Source organism: Panicum virgatum, chromosome 8N, assembly GCF_016808335.1.
Source record: "Panicum virgatum strain AP13 chromosome 8N, P.virgatum_v5, whole genome shotgun sequence".
In the NCBI taxonomy this organism is placed as follows: domain Eukaryota; kingdom Viridiplantae; phylum Streptophyta; class Magnoliopsida; order Poales; family Poaceae; genus Panicum; species Panicum virgatum.
In genome coordinates this window covers 8,331,867-8,351,952 of record NC_053152.1, presented here as the reverse complement: position 1 = coordinate 8,351,952, position 20,086 = coordinate 8,331,867, and the positions used below count along the sequence as shown (strand labels likewise).

General features: G+C 48.0%; 1 protein-coding gene and 1 pseudogene across 5 annotated transcripts in view; one reads left to right on the top strand and one right to left on the bottom strand.

The window, feature by feature from the left end:
- LOC120686640 (disease resistance protein RGA2-like) overlaps positions 1-20,086 on the bottom strand; it is a 96,823-nt gene that overhangs the window by 33,819 nt on the left and 42,918 nt on the right. For 2 of the 5 annotated variants that reach the window (XR_005680282.1, XR_005680280.1), the window contains one exon: positions 7,244-7,357. The gene's annotated coding sequence lies outside the window, so the exon portion shown is untranslated. Of the gene's footprint in view, positions 1-6,827; positions 6,898-6,997; positions 7,100-7,243; positions 7,358-7,478; positions 7,580-7,748; positions 7,859-7,971; positions 8,125-20,086 lie in introns of those variants that run through there. The other 3 variants (XR_005680283.1, XR_005680281.1, XR_005680279.1) reach the window with 3 other exon arrangements.
- LOC120685431 lies at positions 11,877-15,300 on the top strand (annotated as a pseudogene).

The window sequence follows — 20,086 nt, the reverse complement described above, 5'->3', positions numbered from 1 at the left end:
CACCGTGGCCCTAGACGCCGTTCCCGCCTCGGCCTTCTAACGGCCCTGGACGCCACCCGACGCCCGTCACCTCCTCGCCCGCAGCGAGGCCCTAGACACCGTCGACGCCCGTCGCCTCCGTCAGTCCCAAGACCGACGCCCGTGCCTCCACGACTCGGCGTCTTCAACCGCCGTCCGCCTCCTTGGTTTTGTGGCGCAAACCAAGAAACCCGCCTTCCGTCGCCACTTGTGCCCTCGATCCAGGAGTGGACGCCACAGCTGCCGCCCGGTCTGAGCTCCGGTCCCGGCTGCCCTTCACCGCCGTCCACCGCACGGTCCATCGGCCACAGCACCTCCACGACAGCTCCCCGTCGACACTCGATGCCCGTGTACCTGCAATCCAAAGACCAAGCGCACGATCATACCGCACGGTTGACAATTCACTCATCACAAGCAGGATAGAGTACTCAACATTCCTCAATCTCCCCCTTGATGAGTGCATTGTCAACACACCACCTGAAAGCAGAGAAGTGATAAAAAGAGAAGCAAGAAAGTGAAGAACTCAAGCAAGTGACACAAAACTCAGAAAGGCAAGAACAGTCACTTACTCAAGCACAGATCGATCCCCTAAGACAAGGGCAACGGCTCGACGCAATCGATCAAAAGCCAAAACATGACTCCTCAAAGACAGAGGTAACGCTCGACGCAGTCATGCAAGAAGCAGAGGGAAAACGAGGAAAACCCGGAGCCAAGAACAAAGCAGAAACTCCTCAAGCAAAGCTTTTCCCTCTCACAAGTGCAACTTTCCCAAAATGATGCACTCTCAAGGCCCTGTGCACAACAAGTTTTTCAAAAATCAAACAAGTCTCCCACTTGTTCGATCACTTCTTCCAAAAATTCTCCCCCTTGTTGGCACAAGCACACATCAAGCCTAAAAAGACCTAAAGCTCCCCCTGAAGTTGAAACTCCCCCTGAATAGATGCTATGCAATGAATGCAATGCAGGAGGTGTAAGTGAAAGCATTCAGGGATACAAGGATATGAGCAACATCTAGTCTCAAGCACGTGTGCATCCAAAAACAAGACCTGCATCTAGCTCAACAGTGTATATCAAATCAGTCGAGAGCTAGGCAAGTTCAGTTTTAGGAGAAATAAAAGCATCACCCATGATCTAGCACTAACAAGTAGGAAATGGAAAGCAGTGCTACTCAAACTCATACAGGTGAGCCAAACCAGCCAAAACAAGTTGCCAACATTCATTTTTCAATCAAATTTATAGCAATCAATTCTTAATGCCAGGGGTTGAAAGCTTGTCATGCTTTACTTAGCAACGAGGCCAAGCCTATGCCAAAAGACAATCAGAAGCTTAAAGCACTCGTTTCAGTCATGCACAGCCTTGCCCGGGTTCTCACACGTGCAAAGTGAGCCGTCCCGAAAGCTCGATCAGTGCGACAAGCAATCCCACCTGGATCTTTTCAATCCATTTCAAGAGCAGTTCAAGCAATTTTATCAGATTTAGATCATTTCAAATATGAATTGCTGAATGAAAAGCCACACTAGCATGAATAAGATAGCAAAACATATCAACACACCCTAACATGCTAGTAGCCAAGACAGGGTGATCATGTTTTCAGATTTTCAAATCAAAATAGCTTAACTCAGATGATGTAATATACACAGTGGAGCAAGCTATACATGATCAAGTTTATCAACTCACACTAGCAGACACTAGAGGATCATAGTAATGTATACAAGAATGCTAGTGCAAGTGAGATAATGCAAAATGCAAACATGTACAATGCATATGCACAATGCAACTAACCAAGCTAAAACTTAAGCAACTGAAGAATTCAGCAAATACAACGGCTCAAAGACACACAGGACTAGACCACATGGATCCAACTGAGTACCATGGAAAAGACAACAATCAGAAAACCACAAGTCCATCCTGAGAGGAAAACGTACAAGCCGAACGCTCACAAACCTCGATGAAGATCCCGCTGGACCTAGAGCATAGCAAGCTCGAGGTCACCTCCCCTGCGTCCTCAGCGGATCCATCTTCTGCTCGAACAGGTTCTTGTAGAGGTGAACGATCAAAGTGGAAGTAGTGGTACTGGATCGTCCTCCTGAGCTGAGGTAGTCGAAGCAGAAGGGGCTGGAGCCTGCAGCCGGCGCAGTAACTCCGGATCATCATCGGCACCTGAGGTAGAGCTCCCCCTCAACAAGTGATACCTAGCACAAGAGAAGCTAGGACACAAGGAAATAGCAAACACCAAAGATCCAGAGCAAAACTCAAGCAAACGGTTAGGTGTTAGTCAAGCTACATGCAAAAGTATACCAAAAGATACTCTAGAACATATTAAGACAGAAAATATCCCTAGAAAAGTCTAAAGACACTCAATAGCAAGAACCAATGTAGCTAGACGATACGAAGGAGATACTTGAGCTAGCAACCAGAACTAAGAAGCAAAAGCTACACAAGCATAGGAAACTGGACAAAGCACACACCCTGAGCTAGCAAGAATCATGACAATATGAAAAACACAAAAACTAGCATACAGAGCTGCTAGTCCTCCGTAGCACAAGCACAGACCTAGCAAGCAAAACAAGTAGAGATGTAGAATCTACAACATGTCACACGCAAACAATGTACAAAGAACTCAAAAGACAAACTCAAATGTACAGAGGATACAACAGCCATCATGGGCTATCCATCAGCCTTGGAGAACCATCAAGTCTTGATCAAACCTGCATAAGACCAAGATCCATGGAGCACTTGTTCTCCAGGCCTCCAACCTGCATCACCATCGAAACAAAAGGAGGAGCAAAAGTCTCGACACTGGGGTTAGCAAAGTGAGAAGCAAACCAGTGACGAGCCATTTACTCTACAGAAGGGTAAGCAAAGTCAGGTAAAGCGTATCCCCTGTCCCGTCTACTGCGAGGCTGACGATCACCACCGCGAGGAAAGCGTGGAGCCTCAAAACCTCCTCTAAAGCCTCGGTCCTGCGGTCCATAGCCGTACTGAAAACGACCAGGAGCACGACCAGCAAAGCGACCACCCGCTGGAGCACGGTAACCACCACCGTCTCCCTCACCTCCACCTACACGGCGCGCCCAAGCATCTCCCCTATCCCCACGCCGAGAAGGACCATGCACCCTAGCAGAGTACATGTCCGCGTTCCGTCTCTCCTGCTCTCTCCTCACAGCCCGCTTCCTCCTGAAGCAAAACTCCTCCAGGTGACCTTCCCTGTCACAGAACTCGCAGTGGTACCTCACCTCACTCTTGGGAGGTGGAGGCCTAGCCTGCGGGCGGGGAGGAGCAGTCCTCTTCTTCTGGGCAACCTGGGCTGTGGCAGCAGGGAGCGTGTCAAGGGAATTCCTCAGCTCATTGGGCTTTGGAACCCAAACCTGCTTCTGCGGAGGTGCTTTAGGTGGTTCTTTAAGCACACCATCCGCGGGGTCAACAAGCGAAGGCTGTGTGCTCGTGCTAGCAGTGTTTCTAGCAGCCTTGCCAATCTTACCATACAACCTGTCAAAGTCTGACTTTGTGTGTGTATAACCGACCCCAAACCCGTCACCACGCTTGAACTGCTTGATCATCATGCCCAACTGTGGCTCACTAGCAGAAACCCAACTAAGAATCGCCCTAAGATAGGTATTCTCATTCTCCAGGTTGGCTTTCTCTACCGCAAGATTATCCAAATCAGAGATCAAACCAGGGCAAACAGAGCAGTCAATAGGTGGGCTAGACTCTATGACCTTAGTCTTTCCAAAAGACTTGATCAAAGCGTTCTTCACCTCTAGCTCCAACCTAAGCGTGGGACAAAGCTTACAAGCACCAAGCAAAGGAGGCCTAGATCTAAGCTCCTCTAGTTCACAAACAATAGTAGCAAACTTGGACTGCAAAGAAGCTAGATCAAACTTAAAAATGGGACACTCATCGCATTCAAGTACATCACTAACAATGGGAGCATCCTTGACAAGTTCAAGCTCATGCTTGGCCTTGGCTAGCTCATGAGATACGTCAGAAAGCGAAGTCTTAGCAACATCTAAGTTCGCGACGTTCTCATCATGCTTGGTACGGAGAGCAACAAGATCATTCATGTGAGATATGCAGCCAGCGCACTCATCCTCACTAGATTTCTCCCTAGCACAAGCCAGCTCAGCCCTAAGCTTTCTACGCTCTCTAGCTGCTTCCTTAAGCAGCCTCTTCTGGTTGTCGAGAGCGGCGTACAACTCCCTAACCTCTGTATCAAGCAGGTCGATTGTGGATTTTACCTCTGAATCGCTCTCGGATCCAAGAGAAGAGTCGGAGTGCGTCGGTGTAGCATGTCCACCCGAAGACGCACGAGCACCATTGGCTTCGCCCGCCATGGTGCAGAAGCTCTTGCGTCGACCGGCCGCCAAGCAAAGGCCGATGAAACTGGTGGCTTCCTTGTCCCGCTTCTTCTTCTTCTTGTCGTCATCGTCGGAGGTCGGTGAAGAAGAGCGGTCGGTGTCGGAGCTCTTGTCGAGGTCGCTGAGTTGTGTCAGGAAGGCCTTCTCCCGCTTCTTGGCCTTGTACTGGAAGCGCTTCTTGAGCGACTCCTTGTCGAAGTGCCCTCCCCGGTCATGACTGCGGTGCTTGTGGCGCCGATGCTCCTTGTTGGAGCCTCCCTCGTCGCGGTGGCGGTAGTAGTCGAAGGAGTTGTTCTGGCCACCGCCGGACTTCTTGGGGCAATCGGCGATGAAGTGGTTCAGATCGCCGCAGTTGTAGCACCCGGGGTTCTTCTTCCTCTGCCTGTTGTGGTAGACGTGCTGGAACTTGCTGATGAGGAGGCACAAGTCGTCGTCGCCCAGTGTCTCCAGCTGCTCATCTGAAACAGAAGGCAAAGAGGCAAGAGAAAAGCCAAGAGCAGAGTTAGCGTTAGAGCTCGATCCACCTGGGCTAGTTACAAGAGCGACGCTCTTGGAAGGAGGGGCACCATTGAGCTTGGCTCGTGTCTGGTTATCCACCTCCGTGGTCTTGAGCTTGCTGAAAAGCTCGTTCACGGTCAGAGTCTCAGAGCCTGCAGACTCAATGATCGTGTTCACCTTGAGATCCCACACAGAGCGGTCAAGTGCGTAGAGCAACTTGAGAGCCTTCTCGTGCTCTGTGTACTCAAGGGCACCAGCAGATCTGTTCGCATTGACCTTGTTCACAATCGACTGAAAACGACTGAACATCAGGTCAATGCTCTCACCCGGCTCCTGTGTGAAGTTCTCGTACTCACGCCGGTGAGTCTCGAACAGTCTGGCATTCACCTGAGGTGTACCCTCGTGGTAGTTCTCAAGGCACGTCCAAATTTTGTGGGCTTCCTGAAAACCCTGGACGCGTGAGAACTCCGCACGAGAAACGCCAGCGAACAAGGCATTGACGGCCTTGGCGTTAGTCTCGTGCTGGGTCACCTGAAGAGGCGTGGTCCGAACAGCCAGCACCTCGTAAAGCTAGTTCTTGGTAATCTCCCAGACCTCGGCTCCCATGCTCTGCAAGAAGGCTCTCATGCGAACCTTCCAGTAGGTATAGTCCTCGCCGGAAAACACCGGGATCTTACCAAGACTCGCCATAGTCGCCAAGTGGTTTTCGAACCGGTTAAGGTATTGAAAACCACAACCAAGCTCTGATACCAATTGTGGGACCGAAGCCGGCGACCAGAGGGGGGTGGTGAATGGGTCTGACCGGTCAAGCAGTTCAAAAATAGGCAGACCGGTCTGACCGGTCTCGCCAACCGGTCTGACCGGTGGCGTCCAGAAAACCCCGAAAATTCAGTTCCAAAACCGTGAATCGAGAGCAAATCACGTCCAAATTGGATGAAACTTGGAGGATAGCTTCATTCCTACCCCAAGAAATCTCACCCTAAAGATATCCATAGCACGAGAATTTCGGGATGAGATCAAAGGGGGTGGGGTTTTCTCTAGTCTCCAAGAAATCGAATTTGAACGAGTTAGTGATTCCAGAGGGTTCAAGAACAAAGTAGAGGCATGGGAATCACAGTAAAGAACTCGTGGACTCCTCGCAATCAAGTGCACCAAAAATGAAATCGAAATTTCATCAAACAAGGCACAAAATGAGGAGATGGATTGATTCAAACCGCCCAGAGGGCACGAGGAGGTTAGGGCCTCCTTTCCCAATCAAATCTATAAGAGTTCTCTCACAAACAACATTCAAATCTACCCTAAAGAGATGAACAGGGGGAGAGGAACACAGAGGCGGCGGCCTGGAGAACAGAACAATTCACGGATACAATACAAAAGCCACACTTGACGTAACACAAGTGAAGGGGTATTTATACCCGCGGGACCGGTCAGACCGGTGCCAGGGACCGGTCAGACCGGTTGGCCTGCAGCACCCCCTGTACACGATCTCATCCGACGGCCGAGGTTCTTTCTTCGAAACGAAGTCTTCTCCGTGATGCCGCCGTCTTGATGAAGATCCAGTCCGCGGTTTTGGAGGGTCCGCGAAACCCGGGTAGGTGGCCGGTTTTGAGAAAACCGTCAAAACCTCACGCGCGAGAAGATTCCTGCCTCCACGCCGTGGCCCTAGACGCCATTCCCGCCTTGGCCTTCTGACGGCCCTGGACGCCGCCCGACGCTGTCACCTCCTCGCCCGCAGCGAGGCCCTAGACGCCGTCGACGCCCGTCGCCTCCGTTAGTCCCGAGACCGACGCCCGTGCCTCAACGACTCGGCGTCTTCAACCGCCGTCCGCCTCCTTGGTTTTGTGGCGCAAATCAAGAAACCCGCCTTCCATCACCGCTTGCGCCCTCGATCCAGGAGTGGACGCCACAGCTGCCGCCCGGTCTGAGCTCCGGTCCCGGCTGCCCTTCACCGCCGTCCACCGCACGGTCCATCGGCCACAGCACCTTCACGGCAGCTCCCCGTCGACACTCGACGCCCGTGTACCTGCAATCCAAAGACCAAGCGCACGATCACACCGCACGGTTGACAATTCACTCATCACAAGCAGGATATTATACTCAACATTCCTCAGAAGTAAACTCACTGGATATCAGTGAAACTAGCTTGCCACCAGCAGTCTTCAACACTCCAGACGCTAAAGCAGCCTCCACTCCACTCATACTGTAGAGGTTCTCGTTTTGAGCCTCTGTAAGAAAGAAATTAGGAAAGGAGCAAATTAATACATTCAGTTTTACAAGCCTATAGTAATTCGTTGTCGTCAGTGCTAATGTAGCATCTACTGGCAAACCAAATAACTGATGGAAAAAGTTGATTGGCGTAGAGCAATTACCTTCTCTACAGAGGAGCAGCAACGTCACTTGTGCTTACTAACTTGTTCCCAGTGAAGTCCTTGAGCGTGTGCGGCGCTGGCACTCTTTTTTTCTTGAACGTGACTGAGCACTCACTGCAAGGAGACCGAGAACAAGATTCGAGTTGGTTACCGAAGAACAAGACCAAGGTAAAAAGACGAGCTGGAACGGATCGTGTCAACTGTGTTTTAGATCATAGCAATAGTGCATATGTACCTGGTTGATCAGCTGCTTTCGCCTACTCCATCTCCAAATGTTGGAACGCAGCAAGGGCTGAAATCCGCAAAAGCTTTTTTGGGGCTCAATATCCAGAAAACCTGCACATATAAGGTAGGAGCTGCAGATTAGCTAGATGACAGAGTGACCGTCGGTGCTCTCAGCTCCGAGATGCTTAACTGCTATACTAAAGGAGTGATGATTTGTTACTTTAGCAAGTTACATATATAAGGATCATGTATATGTGAAGATGCAGTGAAATGAGTCTACCTGGAATGATGGAGAAGAACGAATGAAAGATTGCTTAGCATACCAACCTCTCAACAGAAAGAAGACCAGAGAAGCAGCAAGCAATTGCAGTGTGACACATGTGTTGATGGCTGAGAAGATTGATATCAAAACTCAGTTATAGCTGCTGAAGAAACCAGAAGAGAATGCACGAGAGAGATGTAAAAAAAAACTACACACTGTATTACTAGATCAGACCAAGTACCTTGATTAGTTCCGAATGCAGATCTTGGGGGTCTGAGGTGGATGTATGGCGTTCCTAGCTAGATGGCCGGGAGAGCATTATTGCTTCTGGTCGTGCCCGGGTCGTCACCTCTGAAGGCAAGGACAGAGCACGTTGCTTGTCTCCCCTTTTTTTCTTTCAAAGAACGGTCCACAAAGGAAAAGGAAGCCACGGCGAGACTTCGTTGCAAAACAGGAATTTACAGTGCTGCCACACAAGTAAGTAAAGACCTCAGAGGTGAGACGTTGTGCAAGAATTTCACTGAAATTTCTCAAGGACGTCAAATTCCAGTAGGATAGGCTGAAACCTCATTTATTCTGTGTTTGATTGAATAGTGCAGCGCATTATCCCCATTTCTCCCGGGCTCTTCTTCCTTTAAAACTCATTCATTTTAATAATGAAGAAAGGACAATGGAATCAGAGTGTATGTCGATATGTAGTAATGGAAGAATGATGAGCAACTCATCTGCACTTCCGGGGAAAAAACAAAAAATAATAAAGCCTTTGGATTTAAAAAAAATGGTACGAAATTCTCAGATCCAATGCACAACAGAATCTAGAGAGTATAAGGCCAGAATTACTCCATGACTACATAGTTGACTACACATTGACTGCATTGTAATTTGCACACGTAGTTGACTACGCATTGACTGGATGGGAATACTATGGTCGAGCGAGGGTCCACTCCATGTGGTGGTGGTACCAAGAGTTGATGCCCCTGCAGCCTTTGTCATGGACGTAGTGGGTGAATGCTGTCCTCTGTTGTTGCTAAAACTCCCAGCAATCATTTCATTTCTTTTTTAGCAATCATTTCATTTCTTTTTTGTTTGGGTGCGTCACGAGGGCTCTAGTAGAAGGATAATGACGTTGGCTCGTTGCATTTGGACCTCTAGCTAGTTCGAAGGAACATCGTACTAATGACACCAAGATGGGAGCCGACGTGGCGGGCCTACTGCATGTAAGGGCCTGTTTAGATGGAACGCAAAAATTTTTTGCGATGGAATCTTACTAATTTGAAGTACTAAATGAAGTCTATTTATAAATTTTTTTACACAGTTGGATTGTAAATCGCGAGACGAATATAATGATGCTAATTAATCCATGATTAATTCATAATTAGCGGATGGTTACTATAGCATCACTGTTGTAAATCATGGATTAAGTAGGCTCATTAGATTCGTCTCGCAATTTACAGCCCATCCATGCAAAAAAATTTGTAAATAGAGTTCATTTAATATTCCATGCATGTGTCCAAACATTCGATGTGCCTTTTTTTTGCGTTTACAGGGTTTACGGGTTGTGATCTAAACAGGGCCTAATTACTACCTCCGTTCTCAAATAGTACGTCATGTTTCGGACAAGCTAGTTAGTTAATTTTAAAGCTGATTAGCTTGTATTAAACATCTTTAGAACAAAGGCAGATTATGACAAGACTACAAGAGCGCATGAACGACACTGTAGAAAAGTAGGATGCGTATAATGTGGTCGATGTATTGCATTGAGTCTCTAGGACGAATATGTAGGAGTACATGGCTTGGAGGGCAAGTTGCCTCTCCTAGAAGGAAGGTTATCCCGGGATTACAATCAATTCTAAACTAACCATATTCAGAGTTGCCTAATATACTCTAACCCCCCCCTCCGACAGTCGTAGCGGTAGCAACACGAACGGTCAGACTAGAGAACAATAGAGACGTATTCCCCCTGTAGTCGGAATGCCAGTGCGAAAGCTTTGACTGGAGACTCATGCAGATGATAGCCCTTTAGTGCCATAGTAGCCGAAGTCGAGGTGGACGTGGTCAAAGCCGTGGAGGGGGCGCGGGTCGAAGCGTCGTCGAGGTGCTCGAGTACACAAACTCAGCAGCTTCCTGCCGAAGACAGCAGCCGGATGGTGTGGCAGATGACGATGGTAGACGGCGCGGTTTGTGACTTAGGTCACGCTCAGGACAGGGGTGGTGATGGCGCAGGTTGCAGCAAGTGTCGCACTCAGATCAGGGGTGGCGACGACGTCTTCCTTCAGGAACATCGGCGGCGTTGTCCGCGCGAGAATGGCTCGAGGTGCGAAGGCGGATCGAGCGCCTGCTTGACGAAGACTGGCGGATCTTTCTTGTCTTTCTAATCTTTCTCCCCTTCGAAATATGGCACAAACTTTGCTGCCATAATTTCGAAATAATTTCTAACACTTGCGAAACGAGGAGTCTTTCATTACTTAGTTTATTCACATGATCAAGTCATGCAAAACAATGGGAGTACCATTTCCTCATTTCATTTCAAGAGCTCATCAGAGTTCTTCTTACTATTACGCTTTCAAAGAACTCATAAGAGTTCTTCATATTGCTATACTTTTGCAAGTCATGCTTGCAATCTTGACTTTTGGTTCATATACCACTTTCTTTTGTCCTTCGACTATTTCCAAGTCACTATCCAACATGATACTATTGAAGTGCATGAGTATTGCTGGGATAGCTTAAAAGACCCCCCAGACTTCTTCTCTTTTCTGTGATACTCAAGTAGTACATGAGTTATCACAAACTTTCCCTACCATGCAGGACATGAACAACTTTGCTAATTCACATGTTAAATTCAACGTTGGTCGAATTGAACATGCATCTTATTCATTTCAACCATTGTCTTTACTATTGAAGGACAAAAAAAAAATTTATAGTGACAAAACTTTAGTCACAATGAATAAAATATGCATATATACTTTCTTTTCTGATTAAATCTTCCCGTTGGTTCAAATTTAATCAGAAAATTTAACAAATCTCTATATTACAAAAACTTTAGTGAGAGAAAAACCAAAAACCTTTCCGAATAAGTTGCATCTCTTTTCCATATCAACTAAAAATCTGAATGGAACAAGCACTCTTCTTTCTTAACCTCAACTATACAGCTGAGTAACCTCAAAACTTTATCTGTAACGTTGATTGGAATCAACTTTTGTTTGTTAATTTCTCTCTACTTGGGAAGAATTGTATGTCTTAATTTAATGTTGGTCAAAATTAAAATATACAACTTTCCCTTACTTTCAATTCTATATCACCGTTGGGCAGAAATAGAACACATGACTAGAATAAAAAATTATAATATTGACATCATCAACTTTGGTCAGAAAATAACAACATCATAATAAAATTTATATTTCGTTTCTTTTAAGAGCAAACTAATGCTCTACTTGACACTTACAATGGCAAAATGGTGCCAAAACAACCTTTCTTTGACTTACAACAGCGGAAGCTTTTCTTAACCTTAAACTTACAGGCTGCTTTTTCCCACAGGGAAAAACTCATCTGTGTTTATCTTTCTTTATTGCAGCGGAGAACTTTTCTTTCTTTCATAAGCTTTTCTTTGTCTTTCTCTATTCCCTGAAAAATTGATCACTTTGATGAAAAAGGTTAGAGATCTAACATTGAACTTAAAATTATAATGAAATTATAATATTGTTATTATCAACATTGGTCAGAAAATAACAATACCATAATTAACTTTAAACCAATATCTTTCTACTCCTCTATTTAAATTGTCCCGTTGGTTCTAATTTAAATAGAGGATGAAACTTTTACTTTGTAGCGGAAACAAAACAAACTTACTTATGCAGAAGCTATAGTACTATAAACTTTAATGTTCTCTAAAACAAATTATCCCGTTGGTTCAAATTTGTTTAGAGATCAAAACTATGCAAAATTCATTGGAAGAAAAGTTTCTGAAAAAGAATAAAACAATTTGCAAACTTTACTGTTAAAGCGGCCCATCTCAAAGTTCGGCCCGTGGCCTGCTTGCGCGCGACGCGCTCCCCGCGCCCAGGCCGCAACCTGGGCCTGGGCCGGGAAAGCTCGCCCCTTCCTTAGCCCAATTTGGCCCGAAGCCGCTCAGGCGTTCCTGACCGTCGGATGACATCCATCCGACGGGCGCCCGTCATTTTCGCTAGAGCAAAACGGCCTCCGGACGGCTCCCGGTAACCCTAGATCACTCCCTTCTCCCCTTTCTCTCACGATCCAAGCCGGCGCCGGTGGCAGCTTTTGCCGGCGCTCGACCAGGTCCGGTCACCAGTGCCATGGGCGGCGACCCGAACCCCTTTCTCTTTCTTTTTCCCTGAGCACACCGAGCGGCGGCCGGAGGAGATGGCGCCACCGCGGGCCCCCTCGCCGGCGTGCGCTCTCGCCTTGGTGTGCGCGCCGCTGTCGAGCGTCTCCGGGACTGCGCCCTAGGCCCCGAGCGCGCGCGTTGAGAGGATCCTTCCTCTAGCGCAGCGGCTAGCGTCTTTCCCGCCCGTGGCAGCCGTTCGCCAGCCATGCGCCGGCGAGCCGGCGCCTCTCGTACATTTGCGGCGCAGCGCTGGAGCTACGGTGAGCCGGGGCTCATGGGTCTTCCCATGCGGCTCCGTCCGGCGGTGGAGGTGAGTCCCACCTGCCTCGATCCCCTAGGGTTAGGGTCTTTGCTCTTTTGATTCGATTCGAAATCGAAATTCTTTCTTTCCTTTATGTGATTCTTTCGATCCGTGGTCAGATCCATTCACAAATCGATCTACTTCGCTAGATCAGCTAACTGATACCATTGTTAGAATATTTTGGATCAACTAGCAGTAGATCGAGTGGGAGTACTCACTGATTCTTGAGGGACTCGACCTGGCCATCACTGGTTCGCTGGGGAAGGACTGCTCTAGGTAGCGACGCGGGGCGCAGAGGCATCGCGGTGGCGATGGCGAGGTTGGTGAGGGCCGTTGACGCAGCGGGCCGCCAGAGTTGTGGAGGGCGGCGCCGGTAGTGCATCCCGTCGCTGACAGCCCTTCTCTACATCGGATTAGGGTTATGGGCGGTGGGGAACTGACGGCGGGGAAACCTCATCTCACGAGCCGCTAGTCTCCATCTCCTCTTTATAGGGCTGCGTGACGGGGGCCCACCAGCCTCATCTTGGGCTGGGCGTCCCCGATCAGGACGCGAGTCAAGGGCCCAGTTTGCTGTTGGGCCAACTGGCGGAGATCAATACTAACAATTTATTAATTTGCAGGCAACTGCTGGACAGCGACTTATTGGAGAGGAGAAATCAGGAGAAATTCTTGAAGCGGTGATTTCACCTTTACCTTATCTTCATAGTAATTGCATTGTCTTAAACATGTGCTAGATACTGAAATACTATACGCTTGCAGGTTCACGATCTTGTCTACCGCAAGAGCAAATTCCAGTACAACCCTAAATGGATCGCTATCCTTGAGGGATCTCAGGAGGGCTCTTACATGTGGGTAAGGAATTACTTATTTACTGAGAAGATAGATATAGTTTATTTTATACCAAGAGTATACTGACAAGAGGCTTCTACACCGAGGGAGCTCTTCCGTTGGACAGCCGCATCGAGATCAAATTATCTATTCGCCTTGCCTCCGTGACCCTCCGTGGAAAAATAAACTAAAACTACCCTATCTTCCACCCCCACACGTCTTTCCATCTGCAACAACACCCCACCCCAGCCACCGCCTCCACCCACCTCCCACGGTCGGCGGCAGATCGCCGCCTCCACCCATCTCCCACTCTCGGCAGCCGCTCATTTCCTCACTGCATCGTTGGCACACACCACCTGTCCAGCCCACCCTGCCCTCACCAGCCACTGCACCGCTGCCTCAAAACCACTCCATCATTCTCTGTCCCCGCCCCATCCCTCTCCACCTAATGTCCTTCACAGCCCACCACCACGCCCAACCGACCTACACCCCCATATTACGTTTTAAGTCCGAGGGATTTGGTCCCTCTGCTTCTCCATCCCAACCCAACCGTACCCAAAAACATTAATGGATGGGCAGTGGCGTAGCCAGGGGGGCGGACAGGGGCCTGGCCCCCTATGGTTCCCAAATTTACATTGGAAATTTGATTAAATTTTTATATAAATTAGTATGGTTGGCCCCTTCTAATAATGGAAAAAACAACTTCCTGGCTCCGCCCCTGTGGATGGGCAGAGTTCTCTTTGTGCTCATATGATGGAATTACAAAAAAGGCTTTCGAGATAGGGTTAATTGGAGAGGCCTCTTCATGTAGCTTTTGGGTACTGATAATTGTTTTTTTTTTCTTCTACATCATCATTTCTGCACATCGTTTTAAAAGTTTTGATTTAATATAATCATTTTGTGTTGACTTTTCATACTTATGGTAATTGTGACAGATTGCCCTGAACTATCTATTGGGTAACCTTGGAGGTGACTTCTCAAAGACCGTAGGTGTGGTTGATCTTGGAGGTGTGCAGATGGCCTATGCTGTATCTGATGGTGCGGCTGCCAACGCCCCTGTGGTATCAGATGGGCAGGACCCTTATATTACCAAGGAATACCTCAAAGAAAAACAATACAATCTTTATGTCCACAGGTTTCATAGATGCATTTTATTAACATATTTTTGTGATCTGAAGTTGAAAATTTGTGTACATTCACTGATGAGTTCACGTGTTTATGATGTTTGTTGCAAGATTTTTTCTACGGAAATAATTTTTCATACTGTCCATAAATAGAAGCAACATATATATATAGCTGCAAAGGCATATATATATATATATATATATATATATATATATATATATATATATATATATATATATATATATATATATATATGCCTTTGCAGTTACTTGCACTATGGAATTTTAGCTGCTCGGGCAGAGATACTGAAAGAGAAAAACGGACCATTTAGCTACTGTATTCTCGGTGGATTCAGAGGTACGTGGCACAAAAATTGCCCCTCCCTGCTTTCACATCATAATATATGTACATGGACTTGAAAAAAATATATTAGCATTCCACTGTTTTGATTTATTACTTGCTGATGGGACTCTCTTACGACATCATGCAAGGTATATACACCTACAATGGCGAAGAGTATGATGCAACAGCTCCACCGGAAGGTGCGTCCTACGACAAGTGCAGAGATGTTGCAACTGCAGCCCTAAACCTGGGCGCCTACTGTGAGACAAAGAACTGCACCTTCAACGGCGTGTGGAACGGTGGCGGTGGCGCCGGCCAGGCCGACCGTTACGTCGCTTCTTACATCTACGACAGGGCCTCACAGGTCGGGATCATCAATGACGACGCGCCCAATGGGAAGAGTACTCCAGCCGCAATTGCAGATGCGGCGTTGAAGGTCTGCTCATTGAGCATGGAGGATGCCAAAGCTGCGTATCCCACGGCTTGGGACGTGGAGTACAGGTTTGGAGCCGACCAAAGAGTTCCCACTCGTGACCAAGGTGAAATACGCAGCGTGGCCCCTGGGCGATGCGATAGAGACCTTGTCATCCCAGCCGCAGCTGAACCAAATCGCATCATCGATAATGCTCTAATGAGGTGTCACTATAGATGTGATGACGACGTGGTTACGTACCACTAATGTTCAATAAGTATCAGCCAGCTATATGCTAATAACACATTTACAATAAAATCACTAGAGCTTATATATTCAAATCTCCCATTCGCTATTAACTAGTCTATCAACCTATGCTCTCGTACGAGCTAATTCGAATTAATATAAAAATAGACTTATAGCTAATAATTATAATTATTTATCTCATGTCCTCTTTCATTTATTAAATATTTTAACACATACTATAAAGTATATATTTATCATTATCTAATTGTAGTATATTTTATTTTGCATCACACCTCTAGGTGTATTTAATATATATACTTAACTGAACCATTTGTTCGTGAATTGCCATTATTATCTCTTCCATCATACATTAATACATGGTAACACATATTGTGGGTCCATATCTCCTTCATTCTGCTTGAAGGAGAACCCACCAAACATATAGCATTTCCTCAAGCTAGGATTATGCTTCACCAACCTGCTAGTGCTTATTATCAAGCAAGGATGTCAGAATTTTTACTAGAAGTGGAACAGTTACACAAAGTTTGCGATATGGTCACAAGGGTTTATGCATCTAGGAGCAGGCAAACCTTTTTGGGTTGAATCCGAAGACATGGAAATGGTTGTTTTTATGTCAGCAGACGAAGCCAAAGATTTTACCTATTTTTAAATTAATAATAATATATATAATATATTAGTAATGATATAAATAGTAATTTTGAAATTTATATTGGTGCACTTTAATACTTTGTTATAATTATATAATTTAGATTTAGGTTTATGGGCTACTTTAACTTTTAATAATGATGTAATTGGATGATTTATATGCAAAATTAGGGGGGGCTATTTGCATCATTTTTATAATAGCATAGGTGAGCAATTTACATGATGACAATAATAATGGCAGAAGTAGGTAATTTACATACATATGTAGGGTTACTTTAGTCTATTTTATAATGGTAGAAGTAGGTAGGTAATTTACATATATGTTTAGGGTTACTTTAGTCTATTTTCAAACTGGCAGATGTGGCTAATTTATTAGGATGGCTGGATGTTTTTGATATTTGTGACAATTTTTAAAATTTTTCTTTTTTTAGAGTGTTCACCTTGAATCTTAGATGTCTTCGTGAAGGTTTAAAAGGAGCATTCCATTAGTAATAGTAAGATTATCCGTGGACATTGCTATTCTGCCACGTTCTGTTCCGACTGTTCGGTCCATTGTATGCTATTTAGTATAAGGGTTAATATTGAGTGTACTTACAATACTAAAACACACGGTTGTAGTGATAGTTCATGTAGAAGTTTTGGTCGGATCTTGCCATCGTTGCGATTTACACTAGTCCAGTGACCAATGTTGAACGTCAGAACAGGTACCATTCTATTACCAACATAAATGCCTGCCAGCATAAATCTTTCCCTGCTGGCGGGCAGCTTCGGTTTTAAGCTGCCCACACTATTTGAGAACTCTTTTTTTTAAAAAAACTCCTGCTATTATGGAAAGTATATTGTTCATACATGACCGCTAGGGACATCAGCTTAACCCAGGATAGGAACTACAGGACAGAAAAAAGAAGCAACTACCAATACAGAAACAATGTAAGAGACAACACTACTGAGCCTGAAAAGATAAATGAAAATGAGAGAGAATGAGCTCCAGAAAGCCTAATTATTTTTTTTGAAATATTATGTTTTTGAAGAATGCGTTGATGTCTGAAAAAACATTATATATTGGAGTGTGGTGTGTGGCGCGGGTGCTGCTGCAGCCCACTTTGTGGGGGCAGCGTGGGGTGCAGTCTGGGTGGCAGCCCTCATCCTCCTGCTCGGCTGGCCTGGTCGCCACCGCTGATAGCAACGCCGCTACAGCGGTGCCGATGCAACCGCCCCTTGCCGAGCTTGACTTTTGGAAGATCCAGCTCCCCACCAGCCTCCAGGTGCCGCTTGGCTACTCCGAGTTTGCCATTGGAGGATTAGCCACCACGCTTGGGTCGCCAGTGATGGCGAATGAGGAGATGGTTGTGGGGCAAGGAAGGCGACACGGATTTCCTATCCAGGTGCACAGGTACGCACCCTTTATTTGCCATCCATATTTGCTTTAAGATTCGTGCAGCTTAAGTGCTCACCCACCTAATGACCTTGGTTGTTGGTTGGTCGTAAGCATTAACAATGTAAGCCTGAACCCCACGGGCGATAGGTTAACTGGTTCCGGGGCCATTACAGGTCCGTTCGACAGAGGGGCCCATGCGTCAACAAATTGGTATTGGATAATAATAGCAGGGCCAGCGCCTACAAAGAAAACAGAGTCTAATAAGTACGAACCATAAACTATAAATCCGAGCCTAAACTCTAAAACCATAAACTGTAAAATATAAAATGGAACCCTAAATCTCAGACCTTAAATCATAAAGCGGTAAACCCTAAACACTAAACACGAAACCTAAACTCTAAAACTCATGAATCATAAACTCTAAGCCCTAAACTGTAAAACATAAACCAGAATCTAAACACCGGACCCTAAACCCTAAATACTAAACTCATAAACTCTAAATAATAAACTAGAACTTTAAACCTCGTTCCCTCAAACACTAAGTCCATAAACCCTAATGTAACATCCTGTAATTTTACGGAATGTTATAGTCTTCAAAAATACGAAATTTCAAAAACTTTTTGCATGGAAGTGTTAGTAGCTAGGAACACTCAAGGGATAATGCTATTCTTTCCCAAATTCTTAAGAATTTAAACTATAACTCTAACACAAGGACCAAAATGTTAGTGTGCTATATTTGAACTTTGGAGTTTATTTGGCTCTACTTGTTTCAATTTGGTTTGAATGGTTTTTGTTTGAATTGAGTGCTTTTTAATTTGAATCAGCCATTCAAATTAAAAACAAAAGCTAACATAACCCTCTAACTAAACCAGGCCGAAACCCACCTAGCCCGGCCGGCCCGACCAACCTTTCCTCCCCGTCCAGCCCAAAACCGGCCGTCGCGGACCGGTTGCGCGCGCCCTCGCACGAACGCGCCCACGAGGCCCAGCCAGCCTGCTTCGCCCGGCCCAGTCCGCACCGAGCCTTTAGCCTCAACCCGTGTCGCCCATCCGCTGCCTTGGGTCACTGACAGGCGGGCCCCACCTGTCAGCTTTACCTTTCTCCTCCCGCAGCCGCGCCTCGCCCCTACTTTCGCCACGGCAATCCGCGACAATGCGCGGAGCGCGTCTCCTGCCGGCCATCTGCCCTGCTGACGCCCGCGTCTGCCCCCGCGGTCGGCCACAATTCCCGCCGCGCGCGCGCGACCCGCCCGCTCCCGGGAAAACCCTAGCCGTGGAGCCCTTGATGCCGCCACGTACCCCTGCTTGGCGACCATCACATCGCCGCTGTCCTTTTACGGCGTCCGGGCCCAAAACCCTAGCTCCCCGCCTATAAAACCCCCACGGCCCCAACACCTAAACCCTAGCCACCCAGGGGTTTCCCCCTTCGCCGCCGCCGCCGCCAAGAGAGAGGAAAACAGAGGAGGGAAGAAGGAAGGAGGAGGTGACGCCGTCGCCGCCGGAGCTTCCCCATGCTGGCGAACTATACCTCGACATTGCTGTAGCCGCGCTCCACGGCACTGCCTCGGCCCGCCTGCACCAAATCGCCACCGCTTCGAGCCCTTCGTCCACGAGCCCGCCAGGTGAGCGCCGCCGTTCTGCCTCGCCTACCCTTCCCTTATGCCGGCGATGCCTTGGCCGTCGCTGAGCCGACCCTAGACAGCCCTAGGGAGCCCTATCCCCTTGTGTGTGCACGCCTGCAGGAGCCGACGAGCCGTGCCGCCGTTCACCTCGCAAACCGCCGCTCCCCTGTCCTAGCGCCGCCGTGCCTAGCGCGCGGCCACGCCGCGGCTCGGGTAAACCCGATGCCCGCGCGCGTGCGCACAGCCATGGCCAGACCACCAGGGCTACGCCCTTGCTCGCCCTAGATGGGTCCTCGCCGATTCGCCCCGCTGGCATGCCATGGCGCCGCCGCGGAGGCCATTGGGCTTGCCCCGCTCCGCCGCCATGGGCCCGCCATGGCCTTGCCTGTTGTCCTCCGCGTGTGCGCGCGTACACGGGAGCCCGTGGCCAGGCTTTTGCCCACCTCGGTGCTGCAAACCACCCTATCGCCTGGCCGCGCTGCTGCCTCGTGGTGCGTGCATGCGCTCGGAGCTGACCCAGACCGCCGTTGGCCCTTCCTAGACTCCGCGCGTGCATGCCAACGCCCAAGGATGGGCCTTTGCGCGCTAGCACGCTGGAGCCGAGCCGCCGTCGCCGTGGAACGTCGCCGCTGCCTCGCCGTTGCACCCTGGTGACCGCACCCGCGCCGCGACGTCGCGTTCGCGGTGTGACCTAGGCGTGCACCCTGTGCACTGGCAGCCTACACACACACGCACACACGTGCTGGAGTTCGCACCGGATCAAGAAGGAGCCGCACGAGATCCAGGAGTCGCCGACACGTGGGACCGGGCTGTCAGCTGCAGCGGGATGAGAAGAAAAAGAAAGAGGAGAGGAGAATGGGCCGAGTTCGTACCAGAAGGCCCAAGAGGAAGAGGAGCCCATGAAGACTTTCAGCCAGACGACGCGCGTTTTCCTTTTCTTTTTCTTTTTCACGGCACTGACATGCGGCTCCCACCTGTCGGTGAGACCCGCAGGCTGACAAGTGGGCCCCCATCGACCATTGACCGGGTCAACATTGATCGGGTCAACGCTGACGTCAGCATGGGCCATGCTGACGTCAGCACAGCCAGCCCCCC